Here is a 12,266-nt window from a genome sequence, read left to right on the forward strand (position 1 = left end):
TGTATTTTCCATTCTACCCGTAACATTATATGAGTTCAAATCTTCACCATGCCAAAACCATATCTTGTAATTTTTATCAATTTCATTGGTGTACAAATGATATCGAACTATTGAGACATATCTTTTAAATTGGCCTCTAAACAAACGTGCTTACAAAAAATATGGATAGCAACTAAAAGAAATCAACTACATCCTATGATACTCATATTTCATATAGAAACACTAAAAGCTTGGAAATTTCTTAAACCTTTCCTTGCGTGAAATTTCAAAAAATACCCTAAAATAAAATAAAAGATGAAGATGAAGAAAATGATAAAGAGTGGGGCTTTGAGGTGTAAATACACTACACAACTTAGTTATAAATAAGTTATTTTTTCATAAAAGTGTAACACAAAGTATAAAGAACCATATAAATCTATGCAAGTTGTTGTAGATTAACAACTATGCTTCTTAGAACTCTCAGATCAAAATTTTGCACATTTCAAGTTGAGGTGGAAGAATTGTTTATGCAGTCAGTTTCCAAACTTAATAAGTTTGCTATTTAACCACGACATTTCATTTCCACCCACAAAAATGACAAATGTGAGCAGTAGTTGTCACGATATTTCATTTGTGACATAGAAAATAACAATGACAAGTTGAGACCAGTCTAGAAGAACTAAATGCAAGTTCATTGAGCAGAGGATAAACCTAAAAGACTAGGCAAGTAGTCGAATACCTCGAAGAATAAGCCCACAAACCCAGGGACAAACTAACAAATAACGTCTGCCGAGTTGTGAAAAGAAATTATCTGCTCACTACAGAACCAAGATGCCCAGAGTCATCATCAGCCCTCCTGAATAATAATCAGCTAAATTAATTAGAGAACTTCACACAAAATTCAAAACAACAGCCAACAACAAAACTTGAAGCTGAAACACCTAAAAGCATATCAATGGCTAAAAGCAAAAAATTGATCAAACAATGCAGAAAAACAAAAAAGGAGAGAAACAACCTTTGAATGAAAATGGATTCTAAAGTGCTGGGATCTGAAATAGAAGGTTGAGAAGAAGATGAATAGCGTCTGACAAGTAAAAGAGAGTGTCTCATCTCAGCAAATAATTTTTAATACAGAGACAGAAAACCAAAAGAAAGAAATGGGAAGGAAGAAGAAGAAGAAGAAGAATAACTTGAGAAAATGTCACCGACAGCGGATGAGGAGTTTCGGAGATGGACGGTGGGTGACGATTGGCGGTGACAGACTACATTTGAGATAGTCGGAAATAGAAAGGAGCCCCGTTGCTGGCTCAGCAGCATAACTGAAATCGTCCGCCAATCACTCAGATACAAGAGTTCTTTAGGCTCTCGCCCAGTCTCATGAAGACCCCCCTAGTAGTGTGAATAGGCCGAGTAGAAAGAATGGGATCTCCACCGTAGGGAGTTTCAGCAGAGTCGGGTATCAAGAGACCAAATAGGAAGCGTCTATCCTCATCCCTTGTGGAAGAGTTCCGGAGTCAAGTCAAGAGTAGCCGTTTGGAGAGGTCGACATTGGTTGTTCGTCTGATGGTCTGGTAGGTGGAGTGAGGTTCGAAGAGGAAGACGAATTAGAGAAAGGGTGTGACTTTCACATTTTTTGGGATATAAAATTAAGATTTATTTTAATAAATAAATTATTTAATGTTTTAAACAACAAATAGATGTCACGAAAAGGTAGAATTTGAAAACAACGCTTTTTCCGTCAAAAACATGAATTTTCACATTTTACAACCGTTTTTACTTCACTAGCTACTTTTAATTTTGGTTGTATTGAACTGTTATAAAATGTCATTTTTCTTGAAGTAGCATAGCATATATATCAACTTACATTCAATTTTTTTTAAGAAAATGTAAAATGTCATACATGATTATCTAAATATAATGAAACACTATATATATCTCTACAATTATGTGACATTGACCGCTTTAAACAAACTCGAGATTTTGTTTTATAAATGACGTAAAAGGGCTAATTGTCTGTACTTATACATTGTGGAATATAGTAGACATTAACCTACTATCGCACTCCTTAATCTTCTTCCCTCAAATAAAAATGTACTCTCCTATCAATTTCGCTGTATGATCTATTTGGTTAGTCAACTTTTCATATATTTTCTAACCATTGTTAGACTTTGTTTGCAGCTAACAATTTTTTCATTGAATGAAGTACCCATTGTGAATCCCTTCTCAACCATAAACTCTGATTGCCTACTCAAGTTTTTTTTTTTTTTTAATCAAGTCCTAGAGCAAAGCCAAGTAATGCACAACCAAATATCATATTGCGAATGAACCAATATTACACACACTTAGTTTCCTCCCCTCAATAAATATATACACATGCTCTCCATATCCAAATCCACACAACTTTAGTTTTGAGGATATCACCAACATACACACCTTAGTTTAGACTATGATTTTAACATAAATTGGTAAGGACTATCAACCTTCAAAATGTTCCCACAATTGTAGGGCTTTACTACCACCCAAAAACATTTTTATACCAATAGTTATCATTGTGCTCACTTGTACACCATAAATCTCTATTTATTTCCCTAGCTAATGTGAAAATTTATTTGCATCTAAACACAAAAGTCTTTGCAAAATTACATTATATATTACACAAAATAATATAACAGTGATAGTAACTAAATTACATGATAAATTTATTTATGTGTGGGTAGCTAAACATTAGCATAATAATGAACATTTTCAATGGTATTATTTTGTTCAACGACTACAAACTCGCTAATCAAAGTAATTCATTGTAATGATGAAACACAATATTATATAAATTAATGTAAGGTTTATCAAGGTGAGAATTATTCACCTTGTTTAGACATATATATCATCTAACAATAAGTTGAAGTACAATTTACAGGAAACACAACTTGTCATCTATGCACTTTTTTTTTTGTTAGAGTTGGCGTTTCAACATTGTGATCATCATCAAACACAACAAAAATCAACCCACATATAAAAAAAACTAACACAAGAAAATTTCCACAAAAAATAATAGTAATGTCCCTCCATTTTTCTTGATGATCATAATCTTCTTCTTCCTCGACTGCCTGAAGAAATACATCATAATCTTCCAAAATCCTCACAAAACTCCCCATGACCAAACCTCTTCTTCTTTTCTCCTCCGTCTCCAAGTCATGGAACTCCTCCACTTCCCACCCTTTCTTCCTCGCTCTTCGTCCCCGCCACTGCCGCCCCAACTCCCTCTCCCACATCATCATCCTCATCTCTTCCTCCTCCACATTCCACCACCTCCTCTCCATCCCCATTTCCTTCGCCCTCCGACGTGAACCCTCTCCCCCAACTCTCCTCCTCTCCTTCCCTCTCCCCCACCCTCTCTCCGCCAAACAGGCAAACAGTCTTGTCCTCCGCCACTTCCCAACCACCTCTACTTCGACCACACCCTGACATCCGTGCCATCATCCTAAACCCTCGCACGACAGAGGTTTTTCCTCTTCCAAACAATAATGACGTTGATGATGACGACAAAAGAAAAAAGGTTAAGGTTTTGTATTATTTTGGTTATGATATTGCGGATGGTGTGTATAAGGTGTTGCAAATTTGGAGGTTCAAAGTGCTGAGTTTGGGATGTCATTGTGATGAAGATGAATGGATCGGAGATGGATTAAGCCTAATTTTCCTTTGGTGGGTAGTTCTTAATAATGCGCTTTGTTTTCTTCTTCTTGTGTTAGGTAATGAAAGAATTCATTGGATTGTTCATAAGAAGAACTTTGTGTTGCCTTTTGATTTCCTCCATGAACACTTTCGTTTGATTCCCTTTCCTCAACCTTTCAACAACAACAACAAAGGTAAAAAAAACACACAATCTTTTGTCTTTGAATTATATTCGTTTTAAAAGGAAAAACTAGTAGTAGACAGATTCTTCAAATCTTCTTTTATTATATTCTCATTCATTATTTCTAGCATTTAACCGACATGAAATAAGGTTGAGTGTGCAGTCTAGATTGCACCTGGTTTTTTCTTTATTCAAGTTTTCTTACAGTACACAACAAATAATTTTTTTAGAAAAAAATAAAAAATATTGTCTTGTGAATATTTTCTGTGATTAGAATAATATTGGTAATTAGTTGCGCAAAGATAGCCCAATCAGAATGCATCCAAGTATCTTTCAATATTAGTTAAAAAACTTCAACCATGTAAAATAGGAACTAGGGCACAATTTTAACAGAGTTAGATACTTATTAAGAAACCTATAATAATGTTTGTAGGCACCCAAAAAAAATATGTTTTGAGTGGTGTTTTTATATCATGAAAGCTCCTTTGTAATTGAAGAAGAAGATTTGCATATAGATTCCGCTACACACCTGAATATTATTGATCTTTAAAAAAAATAATGTATTTATTATTTTCTTTAAAAAAATAGCAATTGCAAAAAGAGAATTTAAACAACCCCATTGTAGACACAAAAGAAATTGAACAATCATTTTTTTTTTTGTTTGTTATTAAGAACAAAAAAAGTTAGTTTTCTAAAACTGTTTCAAAAACTACCTACAAATCATTGTTATCTTACGGGGTACATTTTAGACTGCATGGCTCCCATCCAATTATTTAATCATATATAGTACAATTTAAGAACATTTTTAAATACAGCAATAAGAACCAGCTAGAATACTTACAAAATTTTAGATTTTAAAAATGTGACAAACATCTATACTTCTATTAGTGTCTATAATTTGATAGTATCTAAAATTTTGTTATATTTTGTAACAATTTACAAGTATGAAATTACAGCTCTTAATCAAAACCAGTGTAAATACCATCATAATACATATATAACGACATGATTTTCTGTACAAGCATAAACAACCAACCGATAATCTTTCATCTCTGAAAATATTATTTGTTGCTTGAACTATGGTCAAATTCTTCATTTATAAAACCGTCAGTGTATTTTGATGACCCTGATTAGCTTATTCGAAGGAAATTTCATGAACTTTGTCAGCTCCATTAAAACTTACGAAGACAACATGAATATAAGTCCATTGCTAGACTTATAATTAACGTTAGCGTTAATGAGTTTTGATTAGTTAATTGAAAATTTTAATTAATCAATCATAAATCATAGAAACTTGTAATTTATAGGTCCATTGCTAGACTCCCTAACTGCCAGCTCATAATGGATTAACAACAGCCACAAGTTTGAAATAATAATTTGAATTGTTTGAATTAGCTTAGGAACATATATATTAATTGTGTATGATATATAGTTACCTATAAATATTATTTAAATTTAAATTATATAGTGTGGCAGAAGTAATGTATTTGAATGTATGATTATTGATATGCATAACATTCATGTTAAAAGTATAGGTAGGTTAAGAAAAATATATATTATTTAAGAGATAAATATATATATCATTCAATGAGCGTTTTTTAAAAATAGCAAAATAAATTAAAATATTTACAAACTATAACAAAATTTTGGATTTTATCAATTATAGTCTTCTATCACTATAGTATATCAATGACTATGTGTGATAAAATTTACTATAGGTTGTAAATATTTCGTAAAATTTACTATTTTTTAAAATTCTCTCTCCTCTTCCCAATATTAAATTAATTATAAGATATTTAATAAAATTAATTACTATTTTAATTAGATTAACGAGTAACTCCCTTTGAGTGAATGGAGTGTGGGGGCGTGGGCAGCTGCCCTCTATTCTCCCTTCCCTTTTCTCTTTCAAATTGATTCCCACAAACTGGGTTCTGCCAGACAGGGCGATGAACACCATTTGGAAGAAATACTGTTGGAATTTACTTGGAAGAAAGAACCTTAAATGGTAACAATTCTTTACTATTGTAATCGTGCTTAGCCTAAATTGTTTAGGATATGTGGTGTTTGATTTAGGTTTCTTAATTTTTACCTTCTCAAAATCAAAACAATAATGACCCAATGTTTCCACTGGGAATTCCATCTCTTTAAGTAGTGTTACATTGAGTTTTCGTTCATCGGTTGTTGAAAGAGAAGGGCAGTGACATAGAAAATGAAAGAGAAGGAAAGGATTTGAAATCGAGGGTAATTAAAGATGGTATTTTACATGTGAAAAGGGTACAAAACCTAACATGTATTCGAGAAGAGGTTAATCATAACTAAGTTTTTGGTTTTATTTTTAGAAAATTTTCCACCTCCGTGTATTGTTAATGGGAAAAGTTAATCTTCACTCCATCCTCATTCTCTATATATATTCGAAGATTTCTCGTCTCGTTCGGGACGAGTCCTTGCGGGATTATATGGACATCTCTACATACCATTACACAATGAAATTTGTATCGAACTACAGTCAACATTGTCATTATTATCATGGAGATTGTCACATCCCAATCCGCAAGACAATCAAAACCCAAGAAGTAGAGCGAATAGGATGTGATTTAGCTTAAACTTTGTTATTGGTGTTATCGTTAATCTTATTCTCAACTCCTTTTAAACTATCAATCAAAACTCAAAACGTAATTGTGGTTAACCTTAAACGCCAAGTATGATAAATACATATCCAAAATGTATACTTTATTAATAACATGCATTTTATGAGAACATACGATTACAACAACCTTTCGACCAAATAAATTACATTTATCCAAAACTCCTTAACGCCTAGTAGCTTTCTCAATTCGTCGCACACTTGTCAGCCTTCTTCTCTACTTGGCCTAAATGTCGGTTCCTAAAGGATGAGATTTTTAAAATGTAAGAAGTCTAAAAGACTTGGTGAGGTTTTATGAAATCTTTTTCGCAATGCCCTTTGATAAATCCTTTTTGCCAAATCATAAATTCCAACGCAAATCAATTTATCACTAATCACTTTATTTCACAAAACATGTAAAAACACATGCATTCATTCTTACAATAGAATTAAATCAACTCGAAAATCTTATCAATATACAATTTGCATAAACATTCATTAGTCAGTTGTTCTTTTTCCCAGGGATCCTGAATCGTCTACGTTTGGTCTCATCAACTCGCGTTTAGACTACTGTAACAACAACATCCGAGAACATACAAATCCGTCTTTGGCTCAGTTCACTGGGCTTTATACACTTTTTTCAACGCATAGGCCAACTTCTTATCACCATGTAGCCTCGTACACCCCACGATGGCCTTGACTCTTTATGTCCGCATAAAAGTTAGCATCATCTCAAGGAAACAACTAATGATTTGAAAATCATTTATAGTATTGAAACCATAATCATCAAGTCAAGCTTTAACATTATAAATCATGTTTGAAAACATATAAGCTTTTCATAGAAATCTCTTTTAAAACACTTCTCATTTAAATTTTCTTTCAAATTAGTAAAGAAAAATCATAATAATTTTTTAACATCAATTTATTTGAGAGAAAACACTCACCACACTTTACCAAAGATCCTCCTCTTCCTTCTCTTTTTGTGGATCCTTCTCGCGAAACAAATTGCTGCGCCTAACACTTTGTTTTTCTTCTTCTTGCCAAAACAAAACAACAACATTTTAGTTTTTTTTTTTTTTAAAAAAATCTTTTTACTTACTTAATGACCAAGTCCTTTATATATAGAACACTTAAACTAACTTAGTCATGTTTAAACTCTTCTCAGGTCACCAGCTCTTACTTAAAACTTCACACGTGTAAATTTAATATTTAACCTAGACATGCTTAAATATTTAATCTTACATGTTAACTCCTGTCAAATTAGATTGACATTTTCTTCGCCTAACTCCATACCGCGAATAACTTAAACCACTTAACATTTCTCGCTAATAACCTTATCATGTGGTTACATTTTTACTCCAAGAAATCTTCCTTGCGAACTAACCAACTTTTACTCGCATAGAACTCTTATCTCGAACTTAAACTTCAAGGCTTCATCACATACTTCTTCTCCACGAAACACTTGGTTCTTCTCGCAAAGACTACCCAAAAGCCTAGTCTAACACTTAGTCAAAAAATTCACTTCTTAACTTACGTGACCACCCAAAACGCCTAGTCTAACACTTAGTCAAAACTTTCACTTCTTAACTTAAATTTTATGTACGAGTCTTACAAAGAGTAATTGATAACTTGTAGAAATACAAATTATTTTAGCTTTTTTGGTAGAATAATGAAGCCTTAACGTATGAAAAGGGAAGAAAATGTGTAGTATTATAGATAAAATAACTTGGTTGGGCGTGATGAGCTACAAAAGAGCTTTATGCCTGTTTATCACATTTTTCATGTCCTTGTGCAGGCAAGGAGGCAACACAACCAAGTTAGGCAAGAAGGCAACACAACCAACAAGGCGATTAAAAGTATAAAGTTAGGCGTTTTGTATGACTAACAGACAAAACAGTTTGTGTGAAGGTCAGGAAGGACAAATTTGGCGTCTACGTTGTAAAGCATATTTTCGAGAGAATTAATGAAACGCAAACTCTGACAAGTCTTGTCAATCCTTGCCTATAAATAGAAGGTTGGGTCATCAAGAACAAGAGTGCGAAAAACCATCAAACAACAAGCTTTTTCAACCTTAATTTTCATTCTTTGTTTTAGGTGTGAGCTTAGTACATATATGAGGGAGTCCCCTTAGTGTATAGGCAAAAATCAGAGTCAATGACTATGAGAAATCATTCTTAGTGGATCGTCTCATTTCTCTGTATTTTCTTTTGCACTTTCTTTGCTTGTATTTGTAATGTAAACTCTATAGCCGACAAGTCTAAAGCTTTATTTATAAATGCAATGTATTTCTACCTCCATTTTCTCATTTTCTTCTCTCTCTCAAATTCATTACGTGTAAGTAAGTAGGGGTAAAATAATGTAAGAAATAGTTAATGCTAGAGAATCTTGATGTCTACGGATGTCTTGTTTAGTTAAATGCAGGCATTAATGTCTTGTCTTATTCAAAAGAAAAGATAAAGTGTTAATTGTTGTCACTTGACGAGTGATGACCTAGATTTAGCTAAACAGGAGGTGAAAGGGTTGTAGTAATGCAATCTTATCGCCAAACTTATTCCTTAGCATACATATCAGAAATGTGAGTGTGTGCAATGAAGGCACTGAGAGTTTGCTCATCTTAATATATGATGGGTTGCATATAATTAATTTAGAAAGATTAGATACAAATCATCTTTTAACTTTAAGTATTTGTATCCGAAAGGCGGGGGAGTATGACGAAGGCATCGAGAGGTTGCTCGCCTTAAATATGAAGTTAACAAATGCTTTACGTCACCTTGACACAGTAGTTATTCTTACTTTACACTTAATTAGTTAGACATTCTTGCATATCATCGTCGAATACATGAGTTCATATTTCATTTCATTTCATCGTCATCCCCATCTTGCTGCTCCATTGCAGTTAGTGTAAATATATAAGATCATATTGTGCATATCAATTTATATTGTATAGATACTGCATGATTTTATGAAGCACGATTCACCTATTAGGATCGCAAATTCTCTATGTTCGACTCTGGCTCACTCAAGAAACCTTTCTCTTTGCTTACTGTAACAATCCAACTCTCTATACTAAGTCGATATCATTACCTTAAAAATAAATAACAATTTTGACAATTTTTTGGAAAGATAAAAACTAAATTTTCATTAAAAACACCATGAAATATGTTGTAGCGAGTTTTTCAAATTTTAAAGATAAAAACAAATAGATAAAAATATTTAAGCTAAAAAAGCTGAAAACAAACAATGAAAAGCGGAAGCAAAATTGTGTCCCCATATTGCATATCACAGATCCTTCTTGTCTCACTCGCCAAATTTCCTCTATCTTTACCAAGTCTTTGCCTTAAAAATTAAACATAGTAAAAAGTGAGTATAAACATATACTCCGTAAGGGGCCCATTACTAGTCCCGTTAGGTGTTTGTTAACTTTCTGTTAGAGTCATGTAAGAAGGTATTGCATAACTATTGTGCTCCCGAACGCACGCTATCCAGTGATCCTGTAGGGACACATCTGGACTCTCGGTGAACTTGAAGGAATCACCTTAAAGAAGAGTTGGGTTGTTAACTATTGTGCTTCTGAGCGCACACTATCTAGTGATCTTGTAGAGACACATCTGGGCTCTCGGTGAACCCAAAGGAAACATCCTAAGGAGAGTTGGACTGACAGTGACCTCGTCGAATCACTCATTAGAGCTAGCCACACAGACATAAATAGGTGGTGATCCTAAAGAACACCTATATGATACGACTCTAACAAACAAAGCTAACAGAACACTCATCCATAACATGTAGTATATCATAAATATCATAACATAACATGAATACCAATCACAACGTCCTTATCATGTGATTAATATTTCATGCATCATAACATAGTCATAAACATATCAATCATGTCAGTCATCCATATCATTAATCAATATTAGCTAATGTAGATGTTGATGGATATTAGTTACTATAGTCACATTATGCATCTTAGCTACATTAATGCATAATGAAAAATACATGCAAACTCTTAAAAAATTTAATTCGAATGTCTAGTAGTAGAATCTCTTATCTAAGATTAGCTAAAAAAAAAATATTCCTTTGCTGACAAAAAAAAAAAAATTCCCCAATTAATCCAATCTTAATCATAAAAGAAAATTTAAGTATCTTAATTAATAAAATTAACAATTGACTTTTATTAAAAAATTCTTCCAAATTAACTTACCCAAAAATTGAGGTTGAAACCAATTTAATCTTGATGAGAAAAATTCGTCGTTTAAATTTTTAAGATTCGCCACAAGAACTTTCCAAAGATATGCAACCAAAATAAATTTCACGATGAAGAACTTTTTTTTGTTATGTTTCTGTTTTCGATTTGAATATTCCAATGCTATTTGACCCAAATGATATTTATCATTATTATTTTATTTTCCTTTTCCTTCTCTTTATAGAATATATGTATATATATATATATATATATATATATATATAATATTATATATATATATATATATATATATATATAATACCGATATAAACATTTATTTTTATTCTATTATCTTTTCTCAATAAAATTTTCCATCAAATCAACTTTTATCTTAAAAAGGTAGTTATGTTTTCCAAAACTCAAAATCTTCTCTTTTTCATTAAATCACTTCAAATTCAAACAACTTTATTCTTTTATCAAAATAATTATACTTTTACAAATAATTATATACTTTTACAAATAACTATATTTTATAAAAGAATTATTTTCTTTTTCTTTCTAGACAAATATACTCTCTCCAAATAATTAATTATCTTTCAATATAATTAGTTTTCCACGAATAGAATTATCTTTACTATTTTTCATAATAATTATAATACATATAATTATCAAATCTCTAACAAAAGTTTCCACCCTTCAATTTAATTAAATAACATCCAAATTATTTAAATAAATTTCGATGTCCACAAAATCAAATAATCTTCAAAATAAACACTTAATAAATAACCATAATTAAACAAAACTAAGATAATTATTTCTAAAAATTATTTTTTAAGGCGTAGAGAGAAAAACTTGTACATTTTTTAAGGCGTAGAGAGGAAAACTTGTACTCAAAACGATGAATCAATATCATTGGACTTATCCTTGTGAGAAGCAAAAAGAAAGAATTCAAAGAATGCATGAAATGAAAGCAAGCTACAAGAAAAGTAAAACGCAATGAAAAAAGAAAAGGAAAATTGTATTGGGTGGCAAATTAGTTGAGCTATTTTGTAAAAATGTCTTTTAGGGTTTGTGATTTTGCAAATATAGCAAAAATAATCAAATCCTTGCTTTTATTTATGTGGGCTAAGCTTTATTTTTTGCCATTTTAAAAAATAATAAAGTACGTGTACTATAAACTTAATTATAATTTGTACTTCATAGATAAAATTACTGATTACACGTATATAATTTCTAAAATAAATATAAGAAAGGAAAAAAAGAATATAAAGGGGCCGAGGTCACCCTAATAAATTAATTTTCTTGGCGAGGTTCAAGAGCACAAAAAAATTCTTGTTGTAGCAGTTGGAGAGGTGCCTCTAATTATGGTGGAATGATCGAAGTTGGCACATATTGTACAAAGATTGCATGGATGTATTCCATCATAGTTAGGAACTGCCAATGATGTTGTACGAACATTTGCCACATCATTTCAGATTGCGAGATGACCAATGAAGTGATGGCTTAAAGGGTTAAAGACATTTGAGTCTTGTGTGTCGAAAAGGACCCAAACTCACATTCCGTTATGTTCAATCTTCCTTGCATCTGGAAGACTGTCTCTTCAGATTTAATTTGGGAACGTTTAGTTT

General features: G+C 32.0%; 1 long non-coding RNA gene across 1 annotated transcript; it reads right to left on the reverse strand.

Annotated features, from left to right (window-relative positions):
* Window positions 1-414: 414 nt before the first annotated feature.
* On the reverse strand, window positions 415-1,609 carry LOC105435506. The gene is made up of 3 exons (XR_969550.2): window positions 1,170-1,609; window positions 995-1,063; window positions 415-835 (listed from the first exon to the last, which is right to left on the reverse strand). It is a non-coding gene; the product is annotated as an uncharacterized LOC105435506 (long non-coding RNA).
* Window positions 1,610-12,266: the final 10,657 nt, after the last annotated feature.

This window comes from Cucumis sativus, chromosome 5 (genome assembly GCF_000004075.3).
Source record: "Cucumis sativus cultivar 9930 chromosome 5, Cucumber_9930_V3, whole genome shotgun sequence".
Taxonomy (NCBI): domain Eukaryota; kingdom Viridiplantae; phylum Streptophyta; class Magnoliopsida; order Cucurbitales; family Cucurbitaceae; genus Cucumis; species Cucumis sativus.